This window comes from Chinchilla lanigera, unplaced genomic scaffold (genome assembly GCF_000276665.1).
Source record: "Chinchilla lanigera isolate Chin_1 unplaced genomic scaffold, ChiLan1.0 scaffold00050, whole genome shotgun sequence".
Taxonomy (NCBI): Eukaryota; Metazoa; Chordata; class Mammalia; order Rodentia; family Chinchillidae; genus Chinchilla; species Chinchilla lanigera.
In genome coordinates this window covers 5050975-5078640 of record NW_004955451.1, presented here as the reverse complement: position 1 = coordinate 5078640, position 27666 = coordinate 5050975, and the positions used below count along the sequence as shown (strand labels likewise).

Sequence of the window (27666 nt, the reverse complement as noted above, 5' to 3'; positions counted from 1 at the left end):
TGCAGGTGGGAGATCAGACAACTTGACTTTCACTACCAGCTAAGTGTCACCTCCCACGCTCAGAGGTCTCCTTAGGCTCCACCTGGCAGTCACATGAGAGACTTTTGGACAATGCAGAAGTCAGAGGTCACCCACACACATCCTTTGCTAAATTTAACAAGCAGTTGGGCTGAGAGTTCAGATATTAAAAACAAATATTTTTTAAATGAATGTAAGATTTGGAGTTTGCTGATTTAATCAATGAGCATCATGTGACAGCATTAAAGTGAGCACAGGTGCTCCTGCCGAAAGCCACCTGTTTCACCTGTTGGATAGGGCAGTTCATCAAACCAGCGGCGCTAGAGACGGGCAGGAAGGTGAACAGCTCAGGCAGAAGGCAGCGCCTATCTCGGGAGGCCCCTGCCTGCCTGCCTGCTACCCTCCCCATCCTGAAACTCTGCGAGGAGGACACAAAGCAGATCTGTGGCTGCCCCCAGCTGCTCAGGCCAACACTTGCGCTTTGGCCTGGAACAGAAGGTTCCCTAATAGGTTGTCATTAGCCTGGGAAGGCAGGAAGCCCTAGGCCCCTGGGCAGGAGGAGCGAGGTAGCTTATAAGCAAGATGTGAAGTCTAAACAGGGGCTCTCATTCTGCATGTTTCATTCCAACCGGCAACTCACTGGGTTGAATCCAACACAGAATTTCCTATTGATCACAGGACAAAAAACGGCAGCATTTCCCCAGACAGCACCAAAGCCCTGCCTTCTCTAGAGTGCTAAACCTCTCCAAGCACTCAGAAGCCAAGGCCTGGAAAGGTCAGAGGCCTCGCCCTCGGGGTCCCACGAAAGAAGCAGAGCAGGTGCCAGCTCGCTGACCCCTGCCCAGCAACCCACCCCAGATGGCCAGCAGCTGCCTCTGAGGATGTAGCGGGCAAAGGGGCTGAGGGTGTTTATAAATCACTGTACACCCTACTCCATCCTGATGGCCCCAGGAAGCAGGGGCGAGACCACGCAGGGCACGCAGGCCAGGTCAGGAGCCACGCTGCGGAGTCCCCGCTGGAAGACTGACCCCTGCCTCCCAGGCCCCCACAAGACCTCTGGTCAGTCCCTGCGTGCGATGCCCTCACCTCCCTCTTTGATCCCACAGAGGGGAGGGGTTGGGGAGCAAAAAAGAAATCTCCACTCGGCATCCATCTGCCCAAAGCAAAGGCAACACAAAGGCCGCACCTGTTTCCATGGAGACACAATTGGCCAAGCAAAGGAACAAAACAGAGTGATAAAAAACACAAGCCCGTCACCACCTTCCGGGCCACTGTGATCGATGTTGGCGGCCAGAACCCCGACAGGAAGACAGCGGAAGGATGAAAGGTAATCAGCAGATCTGGAAGCCACACGGGAGTCCTTTCAGTGGGCAGAGAGGGAGGTGGTGACCTACCACCGCCACTACCACCACCCCCCACCGCCCCTACCCCGCCTACAAACTCGCCTTTGGGGCCCCAATCTTCAGAAAGATCCTGAACAAAAAATTCTAAACTAAAATCCAAAGTGAGTGATTATTCATTTCACAAAAGGATTCTTTGCTTGACAAAGAAATTCCTGGAAACAATATCCCAAGGTGGGTTGGAGAGGTCTGTCTGGTCTCCTTACTTTTCTGAGGCAGCGGAAGAGGGGGGACCCTTGGAAGAACTACAAGGGGGATGTTTGTAAAAAATGACAAGATACATAATGGGCGGGATGGTTGTGTGGGGACAGGACACAACCAGGACTTGCTTCTAAAACATCTACTGAGAGGGCCACAAGGTAGCTTTGAAACAAAGGTGAGCTGGGTGCCCAAGAGGCCATTCAACAGAAGGGACCGAGGACCTAGAACAGCAGAGGAGGCTGGGCAACTGCAGGAGTCCAGTGAGACTCTGTCCCCCCAAAGACAAAAATAAAACCAGAAAACACAACAAAAACAGGGAGTCAAGAGTTGGGGGGCATATCTGGTCTCTCAGCTACTCAGGAGACTGAGGCAGGGACATTGCAAGTTCGAGCCCACCTAGGGCCACTTAGCAGAATCTTGTCTCAAAGCAAAACAAAACAAAATTTAAAGGCTGCGAGTGTAGCTCAGTGGTAGATTTCCCCTGGGTTCAATCCCCAGTGCTCAGGGGGAAAAAAGGATAAAGGGATCCACGGTTTTTCAAAATTCTTTCAACAAATGTGGAAGTGAAAAAAATTTAAAGCCTGTTGCCTTACTTCCCTGGTGCCTGGCCCAAGGGCCCTCGCTCCCTCTGTGGGCAACACAGCGGGCTTTGAAGAAGTAAGTTCTGCAGGGGAGGCAGCTGCAGGTACAAAGCAGCACAGGCCTAGATCTGGGTACCAGTTCGCTTGTGCTGCTTTAGCTGTGTGGCTCTGGTTAGGTCACCCAAGCTCCCTGAGTCTCAGTTTCCCCATAAGCATCAGGGTATAACACCACCCCAGGCACATTGAAAACCCTGATGATGAGGATAAGGATGATGTTAATGACCCAATGGGGGAGTGCATGAGCACAATCGCCCCCAACAATAGTTAACCAACAAGCGGTCTTTGTTGGGCTTGGACCACTGTATGCTATTTGGCTCTCGACGATATTATTAACTAATATTCATTAGTGGCTCACTATATGCCAGGCCCTGGATCAAGTGCCTCCCAGGCCCCAGCTCACTTTGTTTTCACAGCGACCCCACGAGTCAGATTCCTTTATTGTTCTTGATTCACAGGTATCAGATGTTTAGGTACTTGCTTAGCTCACTTGGCTAGCAACTAAAGGCCCAGTAAATCTGGGTGTTTTGTTTTGTTTTATTAATGATACTAGGAATTGAACCCAGTGGTGCTTTACTACTGGGCTACCTCCCCAGCCCTTTTTCAAAATTTTGAGACAGGGTCTCTCACTAAGTTACCTAGGCTAACCTCAAACTTGCAATCCTCCTGTCTCAGCCTTTCAAGTAGCTGGGGTTACAGGTGTGCACCACTCTGCCTGGCTTGAGGCTGTGGGATTCCACAGCGCAAACTCTAAAACTCCTTCCTGCTCACAGTACACCTTTCAGCCAGTAGCAGCATCTACATCAACTCATTAACAACGCAGGAACCCAGGACCCAGTTCAGACGTATAGAGTCAGAATCTGCATTTTAGCCAAATCAGTGAGGGAGTCATATACACACCCAGATTTGAGAATTACTGCTCTAACGCACCGGCCTCACTGGGTTACCATCTGCCTTGCCTTGCTGAAGGTAATATTAGAATATTTGCTTTCTCCAGGCACACACACACACACACACACACACACACACACACACACAGGTGGCAGTTAAAGCAAGTGAGGTGGCTAGGGATTATAACAATCCACCAGCAACACATGCAAAATTCCTTTTTATAAAAGGAGTTGCACCAAGCCGTCCTCCAAGGTTTCCTCTGTGGAATGGGATGGAATGAGGAGCAGGGTATCAAAGAGAGCTGGAAGATCCAGATTCAAGCCCCTAATTTGCTGTGGAATCTCAAGGCTTTCCTCTGTAGACCTGTGCTTCCTCTGTTACAGGACAGGGGTAACCCAGGGCCCCTTTCAGCCCCATAGTGTGGGTGCGGGGATCTCCCGGGTAGCGAGATGCATAAACGGTCTTGAGAGCTGCAAGGTGCTGTACAATCCAAGGCCAACTGTTTTCATGAAAAGAAGAGAGGGAGGAAAAGCAATGAAGCGTTTATCCTTACTCATTCCATTCCCTAAACACAGATAGCCCATGACTTTATAAGGAAGATATACAGAGTAACCTGGATTTAGAATCCGTGGGAGCCCTGGGCTGATTTTCAAATCCTTATTCGAACTTACAAGTTAGGTTTGGATACGGTTCAAACCATGAAAAGAAAGGGCTATTTCTCAGTGTCTGGCCCATTTTCTTTGCCCTTCTCTCCTGGTCTCTCTGCAGGCTTGAGGATCCTCAGGAGGTTTTATTTCTGCCTCTCCTCTCAGGGCACAGCAGCTGCACTCTGCATGGCCTTCCGTGACTCCTGTCCGTGACCCCAGCACTGCCACCCAGCTGCCCTTAGAGCCAGGGACTTGTGGTCTGTAGTTCCGCTGGCTTTTGGCCAATATCTTTTCCCCCACCTCACCCTCTGAACCTCAGAACACAGATTTGCAGAACTGGGAAGAGTAGTTACCGCTAGTTTGTCTGGTGGGGAGTGCAGTTTGGGTGTAAGGGATTAGGAAACCTGCTCAAACACATACAGTTAGCTTAAAATAAAAAATTGAGCAGGGTGGTCTGCCCCCAAATTCTATGCTTTCTGTAGGGCCTTTGGAAATGCCTCCTTTCCTTAAGACTCCTCTGTCACTTGCTTATAACTTGTCTGTCGCTGACCTCACCCCTCTGACCCCTCACCCCAGGAGACATAAATCCGAGGATAAAAGCCACTGTACTTTTCCTCAAACTGAATAATCTTAAAGTGGCACGATCTGAAAATATCACTGCAACCCAGACCTGTTTAAACACCAGTGAGCATCAGTTACAGTACTCACGGCCAAAGAAGCCTGGGGAAAGTGGGAGGAGTGCAGGCCTGTAATCCCTGCACTCTGGAATGCCAAATTCAAGCCCCGCCCAGGCAACTTGGCAATTTAGCCAGACCTTGTCTCAAAATAAGAAATAAGAAAAGGGTTGAAGTTGTAGCTCAAAGCGAAGGCCCCAGGGTTCAAGCCACAGAACAATAAGTAAACAAACGGGACGCTCAGAGGCCTTCAATTCCAGCCCACTCCCTATGGGCCTGCGAAGACTCGGCTCACCTCGCTGAGCTGCAGTTCTCTCCTAGGAAGACAGGGAGCACAAGAGCAGCTGTCAGGTTTGGAATGCAGATGACAGACTGGATAAAGCTCTCCTTGAATAATAGGAGCTCAACAAACAGCAATTACGACTGTCAAGACTGCCCTCATTGAGACCACCCATCCCAAAGACAAGTCTAAATCAGCTCTCCATCCAGCTGTCCATGAGAGTCACCATGGAATTCTTTTTTCTCTTTTTAGTCAGATCTTATCCTTGGTGATTGTGATTCGTTGTTCTGGTGGGAGGACCTAGGCGGGAGGACCTTTTTTTAAAAAAAGCTCTCCACGTGATTCTAATGTGCACCTGTGGCTGAGAGCTCTGGTCTGAATCAGCACCTCTCAACCCTTAGCATGCATATGAATTTTCTAGGTGTCTTCCCAGGATGTAGGTCCCGACTCATTAGGTCTGGGGTGAGACCATTTCTAACCAGTTCCCAAATGATGATGCTGCTGCTAGTCTACGACCTCAGGAAGAAAGTCACACAAAACTCAGGTCATGCGCAGATCATTGGAAAGGTTGTAGGATTATTTCCTGCACAGCCTCAAATGTCAGCTCTGTCCAGCCAGGCTAGAGTGCTCCGCACCCTGGAAGCAAACAACTGTATGACCTCAGGCTGGGGCACAGAGACTCAGAACCAAATCTGGTCCCCGGAATACTCTTTGGCTTCCTGTTGGCCACTAGCAAATTACTGGTGTCTCCACACCCTGCATTCTCAGGATCACGCAAAGGAGAAGTCAGAAAGCAAAGGGACCATGTTACTTTACTCGGATGAGCAGTGTGCAGGAGATCATGGCCTGACAGGATGCCCCAGCCAGAAGAAGCGGGAACAATAGCAGCTCCGGGCAGTCAGAGTCCTCTGATCAGCCAAGCAGGACAGCTTCCTGCCTGGAGCTGGCTCCATAAGGGCGCAGTTGCAGGGGCTCTGGGGAAACACAGGCAGGGAGGTAGCTGGGTGCACGCCCCCTCTGCCTTTGAGGTTGGTGCATTTTGTGACCCTGAACATCAACAAATACAACACTGACTGGGCACCAACAGTGTGCCAGGCAGTTTCACAGAAATACTTCCATTTGATCTTTCATCAACTTTGCAAGAAGCCAGGCATCACTATCTTCATTGTACACAGGGGGAAACTGAGGGTGAACTGGTAACTGACAAGGAAACTTACACAGAACAAAGCCGGGGATGGACTCTTAGCCCATCTAACCTTCCTACTTCCTTACACTGCTGCTCAAAACTCTTAAATCTGTCAGTGACTCAATTTACCCTTTCATGGGGGCAAAGGAAAAAAGGGAAAAGTATAGAAATCAACAGAACTGGAAATGGTTTTGGGTCTCCGAGAACAAGGGACAAAGCTTATTATTCTTAATCACTATGATTATTAAATGTAACTAAGAGGTGCTGAGAAAAAAGGGAGGGATCTATCCTATAAGTAGGGTGGCTAAGGAAGACCCTGGCCCCAGGCAGTTTCCAGCGGCCCCGCCCCTCTGGGAGGTGCACAGCTTCTGATGATCCAGGGAGAAAGCCCAGGCATCTCAGGGAAGAACCAAACATCCCACACGCTCAAGAAAGGAGACAGAAAGAGATCAGCATGTTCCTGGCACCCAGGCCACCACACCAGGCCCAGGCCTGGAAACAAGGCTCAGTTCATGCGTTGATGGCCCCAAAAGCCAACTTAAACCTGTGTCCCATCACCCACCCCGCATAAGCCCCAGAAAGCTCCTGAATCAATCAGAGAGCACTCAAGGAGCACCCCACTCCAAGGAGGTATAGAGCTGAGGGCTGCAGAAGCCTCACCAGGAACCTTCGCCCCATACAGGCTCAGACCTGTCCCGTGGCCTGGTCCTTCCTCCTAGCACCCTGGCAAGTTGGGGTTTTGACAGAGGTCCCACCCTGGATTAATATTACACCTGTACAACCCAAAAAATGGCTCCTGACTTTCCTGCTCCGTGAAGTTCCAAGGTTTACAATACAGATATAGGGAAGGGATGACAGCCGGCAATGGTAGAGCCACAGGATGAAATATTTTACAGCCGTTTAAAATACTTTTAGGGCTGGGGATATAGCTCAGTGGCACAAGTGCCTGCCTGGCAAGCGGAAGGTTCTGAGTTTGACTCCCGGTACAAAAAATAATTTTAAAGCCATACCATTTCATTTTCAACACTCCTATGGACAGCCAGACAAGATGGCACATGCTTGTAATCCCAGCACTCATGAGGCTGAGGCAGGAGGATTGCCACAAGTTCAAGGCCAGCCTGGGGTACACGGTGAGCTCAAGGCTAACCAGAACTACAACAGCGAGACTGTCTCAAAAAAAAAAAATAAAAAAAGCATGGGAAATACCTCAGTGAAAAAGCCCCAAGTTCTATCCCTAGTACTGAAACAAGTAAATAAGTAAATAAATGCTCACAGGTAGTGTTACATGCAAACATTCAAGGTGTGCAATCAGATCACAACCAATTTTTAAAATCTACATACATTTTAAAAACAGAACAGAGGGAACTACAATCAATGTTAGCAGCAGCAGTATCTACAGTATCAGAACGATCGATTTTTATTGGGAATGAAACATAAGTTACCCAAGGGCAGGACGGCCATACCCTGTCCCAAGTCAGTATGTCCGGGCCGCAGGATGAAGACCTGCTTGTTTAAACCAGCAGGAAGCCCCCAGCCATGAACGGTCACCGACACAGTGCAGTCCAGAGGCCCAGGGACTGTTGTGGCCGCATGTGGACAAGCAAGCCTGGCAGAGCAGCCTTCCCAAGGGGCCGAAATTCTCCAGGGAACAAAACAAAAGCCATTTGTCTTTCAAGTGCTCTAAAGGAGTTTGGCAAAAGACATCAAAGTGAAACCGGTAATCAGGTGTTCCGCCCCAGGCAGAGGCAGAAGACAGCTGCCCTGCGGAGTCCAGTGTCCCTTAGAGACCCTTGGCATGCTGGATTCCTGCCTGAGCTGCCACCCCCAGCACAGGGAGAGAAAGGAGACAAGCTTCACCATATGGGGCTCAGGAGCCTCCTGGGGATGCCCTGGCGAGGGAGACGGCAGGTCCCTAAGCTATGTGCATATGTGAGGAAGCAAGGGGGTTAAAAGACCAGGCATCTGCCACAGCTGCCTCCAAAGATGCTAATTACAGGGGCTGCACTGCAGACAGGCTCAGAGCTGCCTGTGGCTGGCCTGGGGCACAGGGGTCTGCCTGGGCTGAGGGCCCTGAGCTCCTCCAGCTTCCTGTCCTCGCCACGGAGTTGGGAGGCCTGTGTTGCGGGCCGAAGCCCCGGGACGTGTTGAGGGCTAGAGAATGTGCTTCTCTGGAGATTTGAAAGATCGAGCTTCTGGAAAAGTTCAATGGGAAAATGGGAATGGGAACGGGAATGGGAAAAGGGGACATCCCTGTCCCACTCAGAGCCAGAGAAAGGACAGTGTTAAGGAGAGCAGGGGAAAGTAGTTTTCTAGGGATCCCTCACAATGTCACCAAAGGTGTCCCTTCTGGATGGCCTCTAGCGGTGGCCACATTCACAAAGCTGAGGAGGCAGGCGGGAGGAAAGAGCACTGGCCCGGGAGGAGGACCCACCTGGTCCTGTCCCCCAAGCCCTTCACTCTCCTGAAACAGTCACCAACATGGCTACAGAGCCACGAGCAATGTATGAAATGGCACCTCTAAAATCCAGCAATTTCTGCGGGGCATGCTGGTGCTCGTCTGTAATCCCAGCACTGAGGAGGCTGAGGCAAGAGGATCCCAAGTTTCAGTCTCACCTGGAGCAACTTAGCATGACCATTTCTCAAAAAATACAAAAGGGCTAGGGGTGTAGCTCAGTGGTAGAACACCCCTGGGTTTCCACCCCCCATACCACACACACACTCACACACACACACACACACACACACATAATCGAGCAATTTCTAAACAAATGGGGGTGTCATTATGTTTCGTGCAGTGTCATTATAAAACGGGGGCATTTTGTTTCCCCTTCAAAGGGACAATACACAAATCAGAAGCAAAACTCAACAAGCACATGCGTGAACTTTCCAAGGTGCTCAGGCACACGCTGTGAAAAAGGGTGGGACCAGGCCGCTTCAGGAACGGGAGAAACAGGCTCCGAGGCTGCCACTGCGCCTGCCCTCCTGGGCCGGGGAAGGGAGGAATTAAAGCTACGGAAACAAGGGAAGAAGTGAGGAGGTTAGAGCCCCATGTTCCTGGGAATGAGGCCGAGATGAAAGGGAGGCGCAGCTGGGGAAACAGGCCGTGAGAACAGAGCGCCAATTGTTCCTGCGACAGCGAAGCGCAGGGCGCTGGCACTGCCTCGCTTTGTGCTTAATGTAATTAAGTGCCGGTGGGGGCCAATGTTTGGAATCCTTCACCTCCCGCCATTCTCACGGCGCAGCTGAGAGCGTGGGGCTCCAAGGAGGGTGGCGAAGGGTTTCTGAGCAGCTCGGCTAAAAGGGGGCAGCGAGGGGCAGGCAGGCCTCGGCAGCAGGAGGCAGAGCCCGCATTCGGCATGCCCGAGAGGCACTTCCGCCTCCTCTGCGCTGTCCCTGACAGTCCCCAAGCCTTGCCACTGCCTTGACCCCAGTTAACACTCCCCCTAATAGCTGGGGATACAGAGAGCCTGAAAGCCCTGGGAGTGCAAGAGCCAGAGTTAATTAAGGAAAAAAAAAGTCTTCGCCTCCTCTCCACTGAGCTTCCCCTCCTCCCCACACCCTCGGGCTGTGCTAGTCCAGGGAAGTTCCCGAGCTAGTGAGGCAGGGATCTCCAGGTCTGGTGCCAAGAGAAACACCAGCACTTGGGCTACTGCACAAAAGCAGCTGGTTCTCCCCCTCAAAACCTCCCTGACTCCCCAGATTTCCCAGGTATGCCCAGGGGGCTGCCCCCACCCAACCAAAAAGGAGCCTCACATGTACCTACAGCCCAAACTGGCTGCTCTGTGACAAAGGCAGCCCAAGCTCTTGCCACCAAGGTTGGATTCCTCCAAAGGGCAAGGGGACAGTCGGTAGGCGACAACAGTAATTCAGGCAACACAAGTATTTTACAATTACCTCGTCTAACCTCTCCATTACCCTGGGCGGGAGGGGCAATTCTGATTTGCACTTCATAGATGGGAAGCCTGCAGCTTAGAGAGGATAAATAACTATACCCAAGGTCAACATGCCAGCAAGTACCAGAGGAAGGACACAACTCCCCACACCCTGACACAAAGACTGTGCCTTCAACGAACCGTACTCTCCCCTGGTGAGAGGTTCCTAGGCAAGGTTCCTGCCTCTGTGCAGCCCATGAGCCCTTGTGAAGTTAAACGCACAATTTAACATATTCACGTGTGTGCACTTGTTAGGGTGAAGAGGGTCATGAAAATGGTCTTAGAAGAGCTGGGGATTTAGCTCAGTGGCACAGCGCCTGCCTGGCAAGCACAAGGTTATGAGTTCGATTCCCAGTACCAAAAAAAAAAAAAAAACGGTCTTAAATTATCAAAGGGGTCTGGGGCCAGCAAAAGGTTAAGAACCAACAGCCAACAGCTTAACACTCCAATGCTTTGCTAAACTGATTCCCTAACATGCACCTTCTGACTGAGTTGGGTCCTCTACTTTTTCCCTTCATCCCCTTGCTCTCCACAGGCAGCCTGACTTTCTCTAGGAGGATGTCAAACTTGCAGTTTGACAGTCTAGGCAACCTAGCACTGAAAATCTACCCAGCCTGTTTGGAGACGCTGTCAGGAAATGTACTGGGTGGGGGGAGAGAAAGCGTTAACAGCCAGGTCCTAAAGGATTAAGGGATTTCCTACACAATGTTTATTACTTCTTTCCACTGCTTAAAAACAAGTTCTGACACTGTCCCAGTTCTGATCCTGGGTTTTGTCTGAATCCACATCGAGTAATTTCATGAACAGCAGCTCAACCTACCAGAAATTAGCTAGGAAGGAAAAGTTTCTTTTTTGTTTTTGTTGTTGTTGTTTTTATTTTATTTTGTCTTGAGACAGGGTCCCACTATGTAGACCAGGTAGCCTCAAATATGCAGTGTTCCCCCTGCCTCAGCCTCCTGAGTGCTGGGATTACAAGCTTGGGCCACCATGCCCAGCTGGAGGAAAAGTCTCTGTTCCAAACTAACTTGCTACAGTTTCAAAGACCACTGTCTGCCTAAAAACAAGGATATCCCTTACCTGAGGCCACTGTCCTCATTTCTTTGCTCCAAGACAGCAAGTAATAATGATACTGCTGCCAACCTTTGACACCCAATGTTACACACGATTTTGCATGTGCCGGGCTCCATGCTTTACCTGCTCTCTTTGAATCCTCATTCCAACTCCAACAAGCAGGGACATTAGTATCTCCAATTTAGAGATGACGAAATTAAGGATCTGAGAGGCTTAACAGCTGCCCAACCACACAGCAAGTACACCAGAGTGCTGGGATTCAAACCCAGACCTATTTGTTTCCAAAAACGGGATTCTAGACGGGGCCTTAAAAGCATATCTGCAGACCACCCACAAATGACTAGTTAGGGGTCCTCGGCAAGATCAGGACAGAAAAGGAATACAAGGGAAGGATTTTAAAACCTTACTTGCAAGTTGGCATTAGCACCACGTCCAAGCACGTGATCAGTGCACTGGCCTCTCTGCATACGGTACAGACCAGGGCTAATGTGGGCAGACTTGCACAGACCGGTCGTGCTTATTGGTCCCTGAGCAAATGAAAAAACAAAACAAAAAACCCCATGTGTTGTCCTTTAATTCAGATAGCCGGAGAAGCACTGTCTTAAAGCATGAGACCCTATGTTTGATCCCCTGCAAAGCCAGGGGCATAGAAGATGCTCAGATGAGACCTCCAGCCACCCCTGCAGCTCCCTCAGCTTCCAAAGCCTCCCCAGACCCCAGTGGCACATACATGAACCACATCTTCAAATGCAGGTGACTGAGGAAGTCCCTGGTGGGGCCATGGCTCCCCATAGCTGCAAGCGCACAGCGGAGCCCATGAGGCTGGCGCTGGGAATGAGCTGGCCTGAGCGCAGCGAAGGGACCCAGCCATACCAGCTCGCCATTCAGGGCCAGCTGCACAAGGCTTTGGCACTGGACGTGGCTCACAGGCGGCCCTTGCAAAACACCTCTCCCCACTCCAGACCAAGGCGGGGATAATCAGCCCCCCACCTTTTTCCTAGTTGCAGATACAGCAGCTCTTTCTGTCCCACAGGCTTCACGGAAGGCTGAGAAAAGCATCCACAGACACTAAGAAGAGCACTACCCACAGCCATGCCCACAAGGAGGAGGCATGGTGAGAGAACTGTGCCCACTTCCTCAGCTCTGCACATGCCAGGTGCAGCTGGGTCTCTGACCGTGACGCTCTGGGAAAATAACTACACACACACACTTAGGCAGCGCTTTTTACTGCTTAAAAAAAGGATACTCACGTATCCTTGTGAGAGCTAAGAAATTTAATTAAAAGCTGAAGCCTCAGAGGAAGGGACATTCGGTGGCCAAACCAGGAGGACAGAAATCACCCTTAAGTGGTCCTTCTTATGGCCAAGATAGAGCCCTACACAACCCAGTTCCAAATGGGAATGACCTGGTCTTCCTCAGGTGACCCTGGCGTACTCCCTGGAAATTCCTCACAGTGCAGGCCTTCTTCTTGTTCCTGAAAGTGCAGGCCTAACCTCAGTTTCTCCTAATTCAATTTGCAGGATGACCAAAGGACTTATTAAAGGGGCAGCTCACAAGAAAAGGCCCACAGCTCCCATTCATTCATTCATTCATTCATTCATTCAGATCAATTCATTCAAAAACATAGATAGAACGACTACATGTGCCACGCATTATCAGGCAGCAGGCCGACCACATGGGATCAGCAGCTGAGGGCTCCTCCCCCATGCTAGTCTAAGAAAGGAAGAAATAAATGATAGGAGGGTCATGAAGCAGTTAACCAAGTCCAGGGACACTGCCTGTTCCTGGGCTGGGATAGAGTGGGTTTTTGAGCTCCTGTAACTGCACAGACCTCAGAATGTCAGCTAGAGGAGGCACTGGGCATTTGGGGTTGAGGACAAGGAAATGCCTGGGGTTACTGATACGCAAGGCAAACACAGTAAAGGGGCTTTGTGTCCCAATTACAGAAGTTTGCACACGGCCCAAATCCAGGTCTACGAAGCACTGGACTGGAAAACCTCCACTGGCTCTCAGGCGACGCTCACTGAACCATCAAACTCACCTTTGCAAAATCAAATCATACCATGCTACTCTTAATCTCTGCCACGTGCATTACACATCGCTATGCGATACCCACACCCCACTCCCCCCAACCACATCCTTCCTTCTCTCCAAGTTCTCATTCCCAGAAGGTCTGATCCAGACAGGGCTTCTCCACCTTGGGCGCTACTGACATGTTGAGCTGTTTTCATCAAGGGATATCCTGTAGATTAGAAGTTATTTAACAGCATCCCTGACCTCTACCTATAAAATGCCAGTAGCACTGCCACCCTCAGTTGTGAGAACTCCAAATGACTCCAGACACTGCCAGTGTCTACTGAAGGACAAAACTGTCCCCATGTATGATCCCCTGTCCTACAGGGATGATTCTCAACCCAGTAGGCACTCATAAAACTCGTGCAAGCCTGGGCGCTGCCCCGCACAGGCAAAATCAGATATTCTAATGTGCAGCAGGGTGGAGAACCACCGAATGTCCCTCTCGGGACATATTAGACCTCTCAGCCTGATCTACGATTCTTTCAGGAAACAGGAAAATCTGTCACCCTATACCCTCTAATGTTCTTCTAATGCGTTGGTTGGTTCCTCCATTAGACCAAGTATCTCCAGATGCAAGAGCTACATCTGCTTTTTTCCTCTCTCCACAAAGTTCCTCTTAAGAAAAAGCTCATCGAGAACGCCTGGAAAATTCATAAGTGCCCTTCACCCGCCATCTTCAGATGAAAAGGCTGCTTTAAATAGCACCAACTGGGTCTGGAAGTGTAGCTTGCATAGCGTGCATGAGGCCCTATGTTTGATTCCCGGCACACTTGCCAGCAGGCATGTGCGTGCGCACACACACAGCACCAAGTCACCCAAATTCAGCATGCCAGAGGAAGAATTATGAAGGGAGGAGAGAACAGAAGACATGGGTGGGGGCTGCAGGAGAACACGACCACCTGCTTGGGGCCCTGTGTCTCAGTCCTGAATGAGCCTGATCACACTCTCCCTGGGGAATGAGACGCTCCAGTCCCGGCCTATGGACCCCTGTCCCTCTGACCAGAGTGGAGGGCATGAGGCTGGCTTCATCAGCAGTGAAATCCGCTCTCCCAGACTAGGTGTTCTTTCCTCGGGCTGACGGCGACTTTTGAACAAGTGAACACAGGCCCAGATCAGCTCCTTCTGGCCCCTGCTTGCAAAGGCTGAGATTCATCCCCCACCCCCGCCCGCCTTCCTCAAGGAGCCCAGGAGCACGTGGAGACCTGAAAGAGAGGCTAGGCCAGTGCTCACAGATGTGATCACAACTGCTTCCCTGCCTGCCACCCTGCCCGTATCTGAGGCGGCCCCTACCCACCACGCCTTCAAACAAAGCTGAAAAAGGATGGTGGCACATGCCTATAATCCCAGCACTTTGGAAGGCTGTGGTAGGAGGATCACAAGTTCAAGCCCAGCTTGGGCAACTTAGTAACCTAATGAGACCCCATCTCAAAATAAAAAAAAAAAATAAAAAAGAGCTGGGAAGTTCAAGTCAGTGCAAAGACCCTGGGTTCAGTCCCCAGTGATCCCTCTGCCAAACTACAAGAAATGCAGCAGCAAGGGAAGGTACCTGGGCATGGACCCTGATCTCTCCTAAGATCACAGTGGATGGCGCACTTGCTATCCTCTCTTCCTCTAACAGACACACAGAGACCAGCTCACTCACGATCCAGGTGCTCAAAGAGCGGGTAGACCATCCTTGCTCATTTCTACGCTTGGGGTGCGGAGGTGGGGGCATAAAGACAAAATGCAGAGAGGAAAACCCAGGGACCAGGCTCCCCGCAAAGACAGCAAAGACCATCCAGGTGCCCACATTTTAGTACCTCCTCACCAAAATTCACTGGCTAATCCACAGGAATGCAAATTGCCAGTGTGGTCACCTTGCATTTAATGAATGGTTTAGTGTTCGCTCTGAGATGTTACTTGTTTGATATTCAGTGCCAAAAGGATGAGCAATCCTTCAAGATCTGCGCCAGGTGGCCCTGACTAGCTTGCTCAAATGAGTGTAGGGCAGGGAGGCCTTCCACTTCGAGGTGGCCAGAGTGACAGTGATCTTTCTTCCCTCCCCGCAAGTACACACATTCTCTCAGCCCGTTGCCTAGAAACTGAACACTGGCCTGGTGCTTACCCTTCTTTCCATTCTCCACAAGCAGGAGCTCTGGAAACTGGGGCCTCCAGGAAACATGCCTGGGGCCAGGGTGAAGGGGGAAGCAGGCAGGACATTTCCTCCCAGGCAGGCCAGCCTGGTCCCCACTGCCCTCCCCCTCCTCCCCAGGTCTGAAAGGCCCCAGCGGGCTGGATCTGAAGGGCTCCCACAGGGAACAAGGCCCCCTTTGAAAGCCTGTGTTTACCCCAGCTGCCTATGGCCAGGGGTTGCCATGGCCACCATCCACCTTTGCCAGCCAAGCCTAGGCAGACCCAGCCAGAGCCCAGCACTCAGACGCCCCACCTCAGGGTGGCCCTACAGGAGTCCTACTGACCCCCAAAACACCCCTGTCCTTGGCCCCCACTGCTGCAGGGAAATGCTGAGCCCTCCCAGGCTGAAAGAGTAACTCTGGAGGGAGTGAAAGATAATTAAGGCTCCTCCTGAAAAAGGCCGAGGCCCACCTCCCTCCAGGCCCCTGAGAGAAAGCCTGGGTGGTTTGAGTGGCTTTGCTGGGGAGGGGACACTGGCCAGGTCCACACCCGCATTCCCCGGGAACTGCCCTGCCTCCCGGGCCAGCAACTGGCCCTGGCCCGGCTGCTAATGGGAATGACTTATTCATGTAATTTAGCCTCCATGTGTCCTGAGCCGAGCAGGACTGGAAGGAGGAAAAGGAGGGGCTCCTCCCCCAGGCTTCAACCTGAACCTGGCAGCCCACAGGAAACTGCAGGCACCTCTACGCTCAAGGACAAAGGCAGTGAGGGCCAGGCTTGGCTGTGTGAGCTCGTGGGGCTCCTGAGTACAGCAGCACCCCGGGAAAGACAGAGGCCCTCCCTTCCCCCACAGGCCTCGGCTCCTGGCGAAGGCCGAGTGGAGCCAGCCAAGGCTCTGAATAATTCAGCCCTCATACTGCTGTGTGGTCACAATGGCTTCTTCATTTATTTTTTTTCAATCTGAGCTCTACAGTTTCAGGATAAGAAGCACTCAAACCCCAAACCTGAGACCTGCTTGGAGCGTCAGCGTCCAAGATTCTGCGGAGTCATCCTGGAGGTCCAAGCGTGCAGAGGCCCCAGCTAAGAGGCAGGAAAGCAGACAGGGAAGATGGAGCAGAGGGGTCCTCTCTGTGGTTGCTTTGGGGCTGGATCCAGCTGAGCTGCTGCCTGGATGAGGCTGGACCACTGTCTCCCACTTCCTTCTGGATCCTTTCTGCTTCCTATGCTCTTTTATCCCGTACCACACCCAGCTGGTTATGTGACAGACCTGGTTGCACCTGACCATATAAGTCCCTGGAATTGGCCTGGCCTTGGTTTCTATCCATAATAGTAGTTATTATTCTACTGTAATCCTCACACTACCCTAGGAGGTAGGTGAGCAGACAGACTCAGGGGGGTTAAGAAACCCAGCCAGGTCACACAGCTCCCAAGTGAAGAATAAGGATTCAAATGAGGCTGTTTACCGGGTGTGGTAGCACATGCTTGTCATCCCAGCACTTGGGAGGCTGAGGTAGGAGGATCACCATGAATTCAAGGCCAACCCGGGGCACACCTAGTCAGCCAGACCCTGACTCAAAAAAACAAACTGAATCAAACAAACAACAAAAACAAACGGAGCTGTCCGATTCGGCTCCCTGTCTTTGCCCCAAGCTATGCAGACTTATGCTGTGCTCAGTCTTCAAAGAGCAGAACTGAGCCCCATCAAGGTAAGGGAACTTGTTCACAGGCACACAACCACTGGGGCAGAGTGAGCACAAGGACCAAAGTGCTAAATCCAGGCTGACACCCTTTCCACATCACACAGTTTCAGCTGCAGAAGCATCAGTGTTTGTGCAGTTAAGAGAGGCCCGGTTATGTTCTCTTTTACAATGTTATGGTCTAACGGCCTGTAAACCTGGCTTAACCCTGGCAGAGGCCGGCCTGGCCCTGAGCACCTCCTCCCAAGCCGGCTCCATGACCTCCCAACAAACAGCTCCCGGCCTCCACCGAGGCTTTTCGGTCCTCTCCTGCAGCAGTGTAATCCCTCCCACCCCTTTGAAGCGCAATCTCCAGATTCCGCATGAGAGACTCACACCACCACATCAGTTCGCACTGCTCGGCATCTTACAGCGCTCACAGCTCTCCTACAAACATTGTCCAGCCAATCCGACAACCTTCGGACCAGGCAAGCACCAGGCTGGAGATCTGGGGATGTCGCTTAGTATGAGGCTGTGGGTTTAACTCCTAGTACTGAAAAAAAAAAAAAGACTTTCTTCAGTGGCCCCTCACACCTCCATATTTGAAGTTTATGCCCCACTCATCCCTTCCACGAGGACCTCCTCCGCCCCCTCACCCTGTTCACAGGGGAAGGCCCCCAAGCCTCGGTGGAACTATATGGCCACATCCTAGTCACAGGTGATTGGACCAGCTGTAGACAGCTGATTCAAATGAGCCAATCAGATTCCCTCCTCAGAAAGTCAAATCAAGGTTCAGACACTATCTAGTCTCTGCTGGTTACTAGAAAGAGGAAGGTGGGTGTATTTGGAAACTGAGGGACCATGGCATCTGACACATGGCCACAAAAGCAGCAGCACCCTGTGGATGCCCCAAGCAGAGGTGCAGAGAGTAGCTGCCCTGGTGCCAGGCATGAGGGGAGCCAGCTGTGTTTCCTGGCTCTGAGTCTTCAGTTTTCCTGTGGCTTCAAATAGCTCAAGCCGGTTTCTGTTCCTTGGACTCGGGAGTCCAAATCGAGATAAGCAGATCTGACTTTCCCCTTTGTACAGATGAGGGAAGAGACGCCAGAGGTGAAGCGAGTAAATGATCCTCCCATAACCAGCATGTTATTACAGAGGGGTTAAAAAGCCTGCCCAAACTAGACAAGAGAGCACACTTACATTTCTAGCACTCTGGGAGGCTGAGGCAAGAGGATTGAAAGTTCAAGCCTAGCCTGCGCAACTTAGCAACTTACCAAGACACTGTCTCAAACTTTTTCTTTTTCTTTTCTTTTCTTTTTTTTTTTTTTTGGTCTTTTTGAGACAAGGTTTCACTATGCAGTTCAAGCTGGCCCTGAACTCACTTTGTTAGCCAAAGCTGGACTTGAACTCACAGCAATCCTCCTGCGTCAGCCTCCCAAGTGCCCTGTCTCAAAATTAAAACAAAGCAAAACAAAAAGGCTGGAGCTCTGGGGATGTAGCTTAGTATGAAGCTGTGGGTTTAATTCCTAGTACTGAAAAAAAAAAGACTCTTCCTTCAGTGGCCCCTCACACCTCCTTCCTCGGGCTAAAGAAGTAGCAGATGTTCCTCTTCTGTCTGTGTCAAACGATAGTGACAAAGTAAGTGACTCAGCCAGAGAACTGCAGTGGACCACAGCCAACAATAAGACATGAAATCCCCTCTTCTGCTTGTCTACATTTCCCAGCATCCCTTGCAGTGAGGCCCTCACCACATGACTAGCTCTGGCCAGGGAAATTCAAAGGCAAGTGACAGGTGTCAGTCCCTTATCAAGAGAATTCAGGTCCAGATGTTCCCTCCACCTCTCTCCCTCCTGCAGTCACCCTGAAGGCCAAATGTTCCAGACGGAGCCACCACAGATGCAGGAGAGCCGCTGCCGCCATGTCACTTTCCAGAAGTTGGAAACAAATCTGGACAGTGGCGAGCCCCTGGACGTCGGGGTTCAGTATTCCTGTAGCATACCTAGCTCTCCTGGCTGAAGCCCCCAGGTCACCCAACCTGGGCTCTGCGGCAGTGTTCCATCTGCAGGACACTCCATTCAGTTGTCTAACACTGGTCTGCTTAGCAAGTATTTCCGCAGCACCAGTACCACACGCTATAAAGGTATAGCTAAGGGCACAGTAATAAAAAACAAATGCCGGGCACGGTGGTACATGCCTGTAATCCCCACGCGTGGGAGGCTGAGCCAGGAGGATCACTGCAAGTTCAAATTCGAGGCCATCCTGGGCTATACAGTGACTTCAAAGCCAGATTCAACTACATAGTGAGATCCTGTCTCAAGCAAATAACAGCTACAGAAGATCCCCACCTGGTGACCCACAGGCTTCACCTGGGACCAAAAGGAACAGTTCTACAGGCACAAAGGCGGAACTCACACATAGCTCCTGGCTAACCAGAGCCCCCAGCCGACCTTAGCCACCAGGAGTCAAAGACAGCATGTCCCCGGCAGCCACAGGTGAGCTCACAGAAGGCTTTCACGCCTTGGGCTGCACCAGCAACGCTCCTGCCAGCCTCGGGGCTGTGTGCTGATAAGCTGAGTAGGGAAGGCATCAAGGAGGAGGAGGCAGGAAACAGGAGCAGCAAAAGACCCGGCTCATCTGCCCCTGCCCTCCTCTGCAGCAGAAGTAACGCTGTCTGGGAATCATCTCCCGGCTTAACTCTAACTGGGAAAGTCCTTGACTTCTGAGCTGTCCTTTCTCCACCCCACCTTGCTAAGAACAGACCAGAGAAATCATCACTCTGGCAGTTGTCTGGCTACAGTTTCCTTTATGCCAAAAGCAAGCTGAGGAGCGGGAAAGTTAGGCAGACAGGGTGGCTGTGTACAGTTATACAGGCTGTTCACTGCACAAAGTGCCCATCCAGAGCTCTCTGCTTACCAGGCTGTGGACCCCTGGAGGAAGGGCGCCTTCTTCCAGTTCAGCCAAAGGTGTCCGTCTGCCAGGGCTTTCCCATACAGACTGAAGAAGCTCAGTTACGAGTATATGGGAATTTACTACATTAAGACTTTCCACTTTTGTGTGTTTGAAATGTACCCCAGTAAAAGGTGAAGACAAACCCCATCCCCTAAGTGGGTGTGTTATTTGGACAAGTTACTTTACCCTCAGCCTCTGTTCTCACATCCAAAAAGACAAAACTGCCCGGCTCAGAGGGTTGGTATGAGGACTAAATTAAATTAAATTGCATAAGTAAAATGTTTGACACAGAGTAAGTCCTTTTGCAAATGGAAGCTGTTAACAGTAGCCGCTGTGGATAGTTGGGGACAGGAAGAAGACTGAGGCAAACGGGGACAAAGGGACACTGCCAAGGAAAGCAAACGTTAGCTGAGCATGTTGGCCCATGCCTCTAATCCCAGCACTCTGGGGAGGCCGAGGCAGGAAGATGGTGAGTTTGGGTCCAGCCTGGGGCAACAGCGGGACCCTGTCTCAAACCAAAAACTAAAATATTAGAGATGTAAGATGGAGCTATGAAGATGTAGCTCAGTGCAAAGGATCTGGGTTCAATGCCCTGAATCACAAAAAAGACAAAAAAGAGGAGAAAGAGCAAGAGGAAGAAGAGGAAGAAAGAAGCAAAGCACTTTGGGAAATGTGTGATCAGAAGCCAATCTGAAAACACAGCCACTGTATTAATGTTCCCATGTTAGGCTTGGGGAGCTGAGCTGGTCTGAGGGTTCTCACATACCCCATCCTCCCTGGCAAGCTTCACATGTCCCTGGGGTCACTGATTCCCAGAAGGGTCCCTAAGGGCGGCTCAGAAAGGGAAGTGCCCCCAGCCTCCCAGCCAACCAGAGGAGGACTGGCCAGGCGTGTTGACACCTGAAGGCTCCCAGCTGGAGTCCTAGAAGGGAACTAGATGTCCCCAAATACAACCCAGGGAATCCATCACTGTACAGAAATGACCCTGCCACCTTCACAGACAGGGTAGGAGTGGCTAATTATATCCCAGAAGGTCAAAAGCTACTTTTTCAATTGTCTCATTTTAGGGAATGAATTTTTATATTAACATCTTTAAAATGACCCTTGCTGTATGTGAATTTCACTAGCACTCTACTTAGAGTGACACACCCCATATTTATTTCCCTTTAAGGCCTAAGATCGCAGAACCTCAGCAGGACGAAGAGGACTGAGGGTGGCAGTGACAGGAGGCTGGGCACCCTTCCCAAAGGCCCAGGAGGGACCTCACCCCTGGCATGAGCCACTCAGGCCTGGATGCCTGCCCTAAGAGGCTGACACAGGCCCCCGGCTTCAGTCAAATGCCATCTCACTCGCTCCTCTCTCTTTTCGCCTTTCCAGGATGGAAGGTGATAGGATGATTCATTCTCTTGTTAAATGGGAAAAGGGGAAGTCACTGAGTTCCCGACCGGCTCCACACTGCCCACAGGCCGCTCCATGGCTCACCCCCGACAAGCTCTTCACAGAAACGCCACTAAAAACCCCACCCTTCACCTTTCCTTTCCTGCCTCAAGAATTTACTACCCTTGGCAATCTGCGAAGTTCCTCCGATGGACAGACAGACAGATGGACGGCTGCTGTAGCTGGGGATCAGTTGTGGTTTAAAGATATGTCTCCAAATAAAAATGTGCTAGGAAGGAGAGAAGCCACGTGACTCAAGCCTGAGGCAAGCAAGCCCGCTTCGCAGGGAGTAAGAATCCACTCAGAAAATGTCCTTCCCTGTCCCTGCCCAATCTCTCAGCTCTGTCCCAAACTTAGAAACAGCTGTTTCCCTACAACTCCAAAAACAGCCCTCAGAATGCCAGGTCTCCTCTTTCTCTCCAGCACTGTGATCTGTACACTTAATCTGCCCACAGGCTCATTTATCCCTCCCTCGCTTGTTTAATAAGAAAAGCAACGGTCAACGAAGGATCACAATGCTAGAATGCTACGGAGCCCTCCGGTTAACACGGGTGCAGACCCAGTCACCCAGCGTTTTGAGTTGAGACCCCATCTCCTCAACTAAGTAGCAGTGTGATCTTGGGCAAGTTAAAGTCACCTTTCTATGCCTCAGACTCCACCTATGTAAAATGATAATATTATCTCTTATAGAATTGATTAAATACCTTAATATTCCCACATGCTTAGAAAGCTTACTGGCACACAATAAGCATGCGATAAATGTGAGCTATTATTATGAGACTGTTACAACAATCCTGTGCAGTAGGAATTAGTATTTCCAGCTCCACTTAACAGATCAGCCATTGCTGTTACGTGGCAAAATGATAGATTCACCTCTAGGAAAGCACAAATTAAAAAGTTAAAGGACCCGCTCAGAATGACACTGTCCACATACAGCAGAGCTGAGGCCACAGCTCTCATTGTGGACTCTGATTTGCACACTGACAAATCTCACTTTTTAACATGCCTCCCTCCTTCAGGAAGGAGAAAATTTGAGAAGCCCTATGCATTCACATAAAAAACCGATTTCAACTGTGCAATGCTTACAGAGAAGCAGTATCTCAAGGGAGTGATGAGGATTCGCTAAACAAAATTAACTTCCATTCTGTTTCATATTCCAAGAAAACACACCGAAGCATCCTTAGGGAGAGGGTGCCACCCATCAAAGGTGTCAAAGACTGCTCAAGGCCAGGGATCCTAGCAGCTTCGACATGTCTGAGACTAAAGCATCTCCCTTGGGAGCTTCCTAGGCTGTCAGCAATTTTGCAAAAGGTCAGTACAAATCACTTGGGGACACAGTTATGTAGGCATAACCTAAGACATGTGGACTTCCGCCAAGCCCATATATTTTTCTAAAACATCTGCACTGTCTTCACCTTTGATACATACATAGCAGGCAAGCTCTGGGAGTATTTCCACTATACTCAAAAGCCTGCTTTGCCACCATTACTCATTGGAAAGGATGTTTCCAACTTGAGAATTCCTCAATAAAAACCTCTAGAAATACCCCAAACTTTCAAAACCTCTAAATGCTAGTAAATGATATATGTAGATACAAATTATTTGGTAACGTAAGTCCCCATGCCCAAAGCCTAACTGTATCTAATAAAGGTGGTGAGCCCATTTCTTCCAGCTCTATTATGATCATTCCTTAGAAAACTGTGCACTTTCATAATGAGCCTTTTCATGTATTTCAAGACTAACATGACATCACTTTATGGCCATCCTGGTGAGAACTAGGAATCAAAAGAGTTTAGTATTGTAGCCCTGGCTCTACTACAAAGTGATTTCATGAAATTAAATAATAATAGCAGTAGTTAACATCTATTAAAACTTTTGATATAATAAGTGTTGTGCTAAGGGCATAATAAATATTTGGCTTTCACTAGCAACCATTAGCAATATTACTCTCCCATTGTACAGATTGGGAAATTAAGAGCCAGAGAGAGTGAGTAACTTGCCCTGCAAACCCATCGTCGATTGGCAGAGACAGGATTCAAACACAGGCAGTCTAATCTGGTATTCTTAACTACCTACCCTCCATCTTTTCAAGGCGCTTAATGACCCAGTACCACAAATTCCTATAGGAGCAGAGTGTCTAATCTTTAAACTCCTTTCCAGCTTTACAATTCAAGGAGTCTCTCTTCTAGAAATAAAATGAATTTATGACCCCAAGACATCAAATGCCACGATGCTCTAGTTCTGCTAACATGGAGTGAAACATCTGTGTCAAGGGAGGAAACCCGCTGATTTCCTAGGGTAATGATGCCCTGTGAACCACCCAGACTGGCCCTAAACTGTCTCAGGAAAAATGACAGCTTGAAGTTCTTAGAGGATGCACCAACGTGCACGCAAAAGTCTGCAAGTTTGCAACTATCCATTTTTAAACTTTAATTTGACTTTTTTTTTTTTAAAGAAAGTCAGATGCAAAAAAAAAAAAAAAAAAAAGGCTACGCAGCAGGGGCTGCTTTTAAGAATGGCATGCTTACTTTGCTTTCCTCTTAGGCCTATTCATGGAAAATCCACCTCAGCCAAGAAACCTGTGTTAAGACTGCTTTCTGACCTCCTAACCCGTGGCTCGGTTAGCTCTGTAATTGCATGGGGTTTTGTCCCGTGTGCTTCTGGTCCCTTCATATACCACCCCATCCCAATCACTCAGCCCAGCCTCTGGACACACTCCGTTGCTACCTTCTCCAACTCCATCTTGGATCCACCTCCTTCCTCTCCTCCCTGCTCAGGGCAAGAGTGAGTTCCCTGTCCACCCACCTCGCCTCTTTCAGCTCCTCTCCCCAGTACCTCACCAGCTCTGTCTCAGGTCCTGGTACAGCCTGAAACCGAAACTAATCTCAGACCCGAACACAGTGAAATCATTTCCTGCGCCTGTTCACCCTGAATGACCACAGAGCATCTTTGCCTCAGCTGAGTTCCAAATTCAGCTTTGGAAAACAACAAAGCCTTGCGGGGACTCTCCTAAGCTGAATGCTTTTTTAATGAATACAGGATCAGGGGGTTAGAGGAGGAAGCCAGAGTTCTTGCCACGGTGGTTTCTACTACTTCTCTCTAATTTGCACAAGTCAGTTTAAATTCATCCTAGGAGTCACAGTCCACCTGATGCTTGTAACTTAGTGTCCAGCATGCATTCATTTATAATGCTTTCTTCCTTCAGTACTGAGATTGAACCCAGAGTCTCATGCATGCCAGGCAAGGGCTCTACCAAGGGCTATATCCCAAGCCCTTTTAAATTTTTGAGACAGGGTCCCTAAACAGCCCAGGCTGGATTAGAACTTGTGGTTCTCCTGCCTCAGCCTCTTGAGCTGCTGGGATTACAGTTCTCCCCCATCACAACTATATATGAGGCATTTTTACTCAGAGTCCCTTCTGAGAGCAAAGTTTGTTCTCTTTTGAGACCTCTGTAGCCATCTTGTTGAATGCAGTTGAGATTGTTTTACTCCACGTTTCTCTACATTTTGAAGCTCTTTACTTTTGTGTTGGAACAGTAAGATTTTTTTTTTCCAGTACCAGGAATTGAACTCATGACCTTGCGCTTGCCAGGCAGGCGCTGTGCCACTGAGCTAAATCCCCAGGCCCAAGAAATTTTTTTAAAGCTCTTATAAATACACATGTCAGCCTTTGATGATCTTTCAACGAAACAGAAATTTTGAGAAGGGCCCTGAACTACACTTTATTAATCTTACCCTTGCCCCTCAGCACATCTGTGGGCCTTTCTCATTGCTGAGGTGTGTTATGAAATGATTCTACTCTTGGCTTAAGCAACACAGAAGAGGAAGGGTTAAGTAAGTACTGACCCAGCAAGTAGATGGTAAAAGAGAAATACATGAATTATCTACCGTTTCCTCATTCATTCAGCAAACTTTACTAAGGGCCTCCTATGTCTGCCCAAGGATCTTCTAGGTACAGGGCCAGGAGGGTGGACGAGATGACCCACCAGCCCCACGCACAAATGCCATTCTCAGAAATGCATCCTGATGCTTTCTGCGGCCCAAGCCCAAACATATGCTCAGCCACTTCCAGATTTCCCATCTCTCTTCTCCTTGGGCCCTACCTTGCCAGGCCATGGGTCACTCCAGGGAACACCCCTGCTGTTCCGTAGACAAGGCCCATGCCTGGGCTCAGCAGTTAACGGACGGGCGGTGCAGTGTTCCTAGGTATTCCTCGACCACTTCAACGGGAAAGGCAGGAGTCAGGCCAGATTTAAGCAACCTTCCAGCTCACACATTCCAGCTCCTTTTATCCTCCTATCAGTGAACTGACACGGACCTCTAGGGGCCTCTATCTCATCTTCCTGTCTCCAGGCAAAACCTCTTAAGCCACAAAGGTAAATGAAACTTGTTCCCATTTCCAAAGACCTTCAGGTGGAGGCCATTCCCCTCCGCTCCTCTGAGTCATTTTCTTACATCTCGCATCCTATCTGCAGAGGCCTCCTCATGTCTTACTTGAGTCCTTCCTCCGCAGTTTAAATTCATTCGCCTCTGGTTCTGTTTCTCGGAGGAGGGAGACAAGAGTGAATCACTGTGTTCTGAAAAGGGAGCCTTAGGAGACTTCTGCTGCTTTCTTGGGATGCTCGCTGCAGGCATGACAGGAGGTGACAGTGTGGCTCAGCTATTAAAAGCCACAAAAGCATCAAGAAAACTGACCGCGCTGCCCAGTTCCTGCCTCACCCTGGCAAGGGAATTACAGGATCCAGAAAACCTGACCCTCCTCTGACGCCACATGCCAGCTACTCAGCTCTCTCCAGAGTTCACAGGGTCAGAGAGTGGTGTGCTCCTGTGGCCGGATCAAGAGCCCAGGAGGCAGCAGTCACTTAATTAGCCTTCACTCAGCTCAACCATCCCCTCCTCCAGGAAGCCCTCCCTGCTCCAGCTCCTTTGGCTGGCACAGTGCTCTTCTTCAACGTTTCATCTTGGTTTTATATTTTTTTCAGCATCGGGGATGAAGCCCAAGGCCTCATGCATGCTAGGCAAGTACGTGCTCTACCACTGAGCTGCCGTCCCAGCTCCAGTACGTCATCTTGTTGCACACTTGCTACGGTGACTAGAATGCTAGGCTAACGTGTTTGACTTGCTGCTGGGCCGTAGACCTCTTGAAGGTAGTGAAGGTAGGGCCATGCCTTGGGGACCTTTGTGCCCCAGGCTAGGCCTCAGCAAAGTGTATGGCCCTTGGCTAGTGGCTCTCAGCAGACTATGAGCTGAACTAGCGAGGGCTATGCCAGCAAGGCTCGGCCGCTGTGCTGGTGACCCTCTTAGGTCACCAGGGGCAAGCCAGGCCCCCTGACTTCCAATCTTGGCTCTGCCACCTGCTAGCTACATGATCGTGGGTAAGCTATTTAAGCTCTTTTTTTTTTTCTTTTATTTTTTCGTTTTTTTCCGGTACCAGGAATTGAACTCATGACCTTGCACTTGCCAGGCAGGCGCTGTGCCGTTGAGCTAAATCCCCAGCCCTCTATTTAAGCTCTTGATGTCTCCGATATCTCTGTTCCTTCATCTGAAAAACAGAGATAGCATCTCACAGGAGCTTGTGGGGATAAAACGAGCCGATCAAGCACAGCACTAAGCAAGTACTCTGGCCCCTCAGGGTGGGCTGGAATGATAGTTCCCAAGTCTGTTCCTCCACAGGCTTTCACCTCTGACTGCATATTGGGCCTGCCTCCCTCCCCACCATTGGGCACCCTGTCCATCTGCACCAGTGTCACCAGCAACATAAAAAGACATTCAACCCCCTATCCAGGCAAAGTCTCTAAGAAAAGGGAGAAGAGTCCGTTCCACAACAGGGTCACCAGTGAGTCATCCCACCACTATGCTGAGCTGCCACCCCCAGCATCTTAGCATCACCGACAGTTCCACTAGTCAAGAGCCTCACCCATGTCTACCCATTCAAAGCCAGCCTCCACCTTTACAGTTTTGAGAGGAAGATTTTTCTTAATATCAAGCCACAGAATCTCTGCATCCATGCACAGAAATAACAATAACAATAGCTCTTATCAAAGGATTACTTACTCTCTCTGGCACTCATGTTAGACCTCCTAACCACAAGGCACTGAGGCACTGATACAGTCTTAGAGTAAGATGTTGCAGTAGGATTCCACCTGGGGATGCCTAACTTCAGATCCTATGCTTTAAACCACTAAGCCATGGGATGAGGGCTGGGGATATAGCTCAGCGGCCTAAGCACCTGCCTGGCAAGTGTGAGGTCCTGAGTTCAATTCCCAGTGCCAAAAAAAAAAAAAAACATGGGATGGGATGCAGCTCAGTGGTAGAGCACATGGTTAGCATGTGCAAGGCCATGGGTTTGATCCCAAGCACCACCAAAAAGAAACAAAAAATTCCCTAAGAACAGATGAATGGATAAAGAAAATATGCTATGTATATACCATGGCATACTACTTGGCCATAAAAAAGGATAAATTTGAGTCATTTGTGGGAAA

The 27666-nt window shown here is 50.0% G+C and overlaps 1 protein-coding gene across 1 annotated transcript in view; it reads right to left on the bottom strand.

Annotated features, from left to right (window-relative positions):
- Cuedc1 (CUE domain containing 1) overlaps positions 1-24008 on the bottom strand; it is a 69686-nt gene extending 45678 nt beyond the window's left edge. Inside the window, exon 1 of the mRNA XM_005394045.2 lies at positions 23991-24008. The gene's annotated coding sequence lies outside the window, so the exon portion shown is untranslated. The remainder of the gene's footprint in view (positions 1-23990) is intronic.
- Between the last annotated feature and the right edge of the window lie 3658 nt (positions 24009-27666).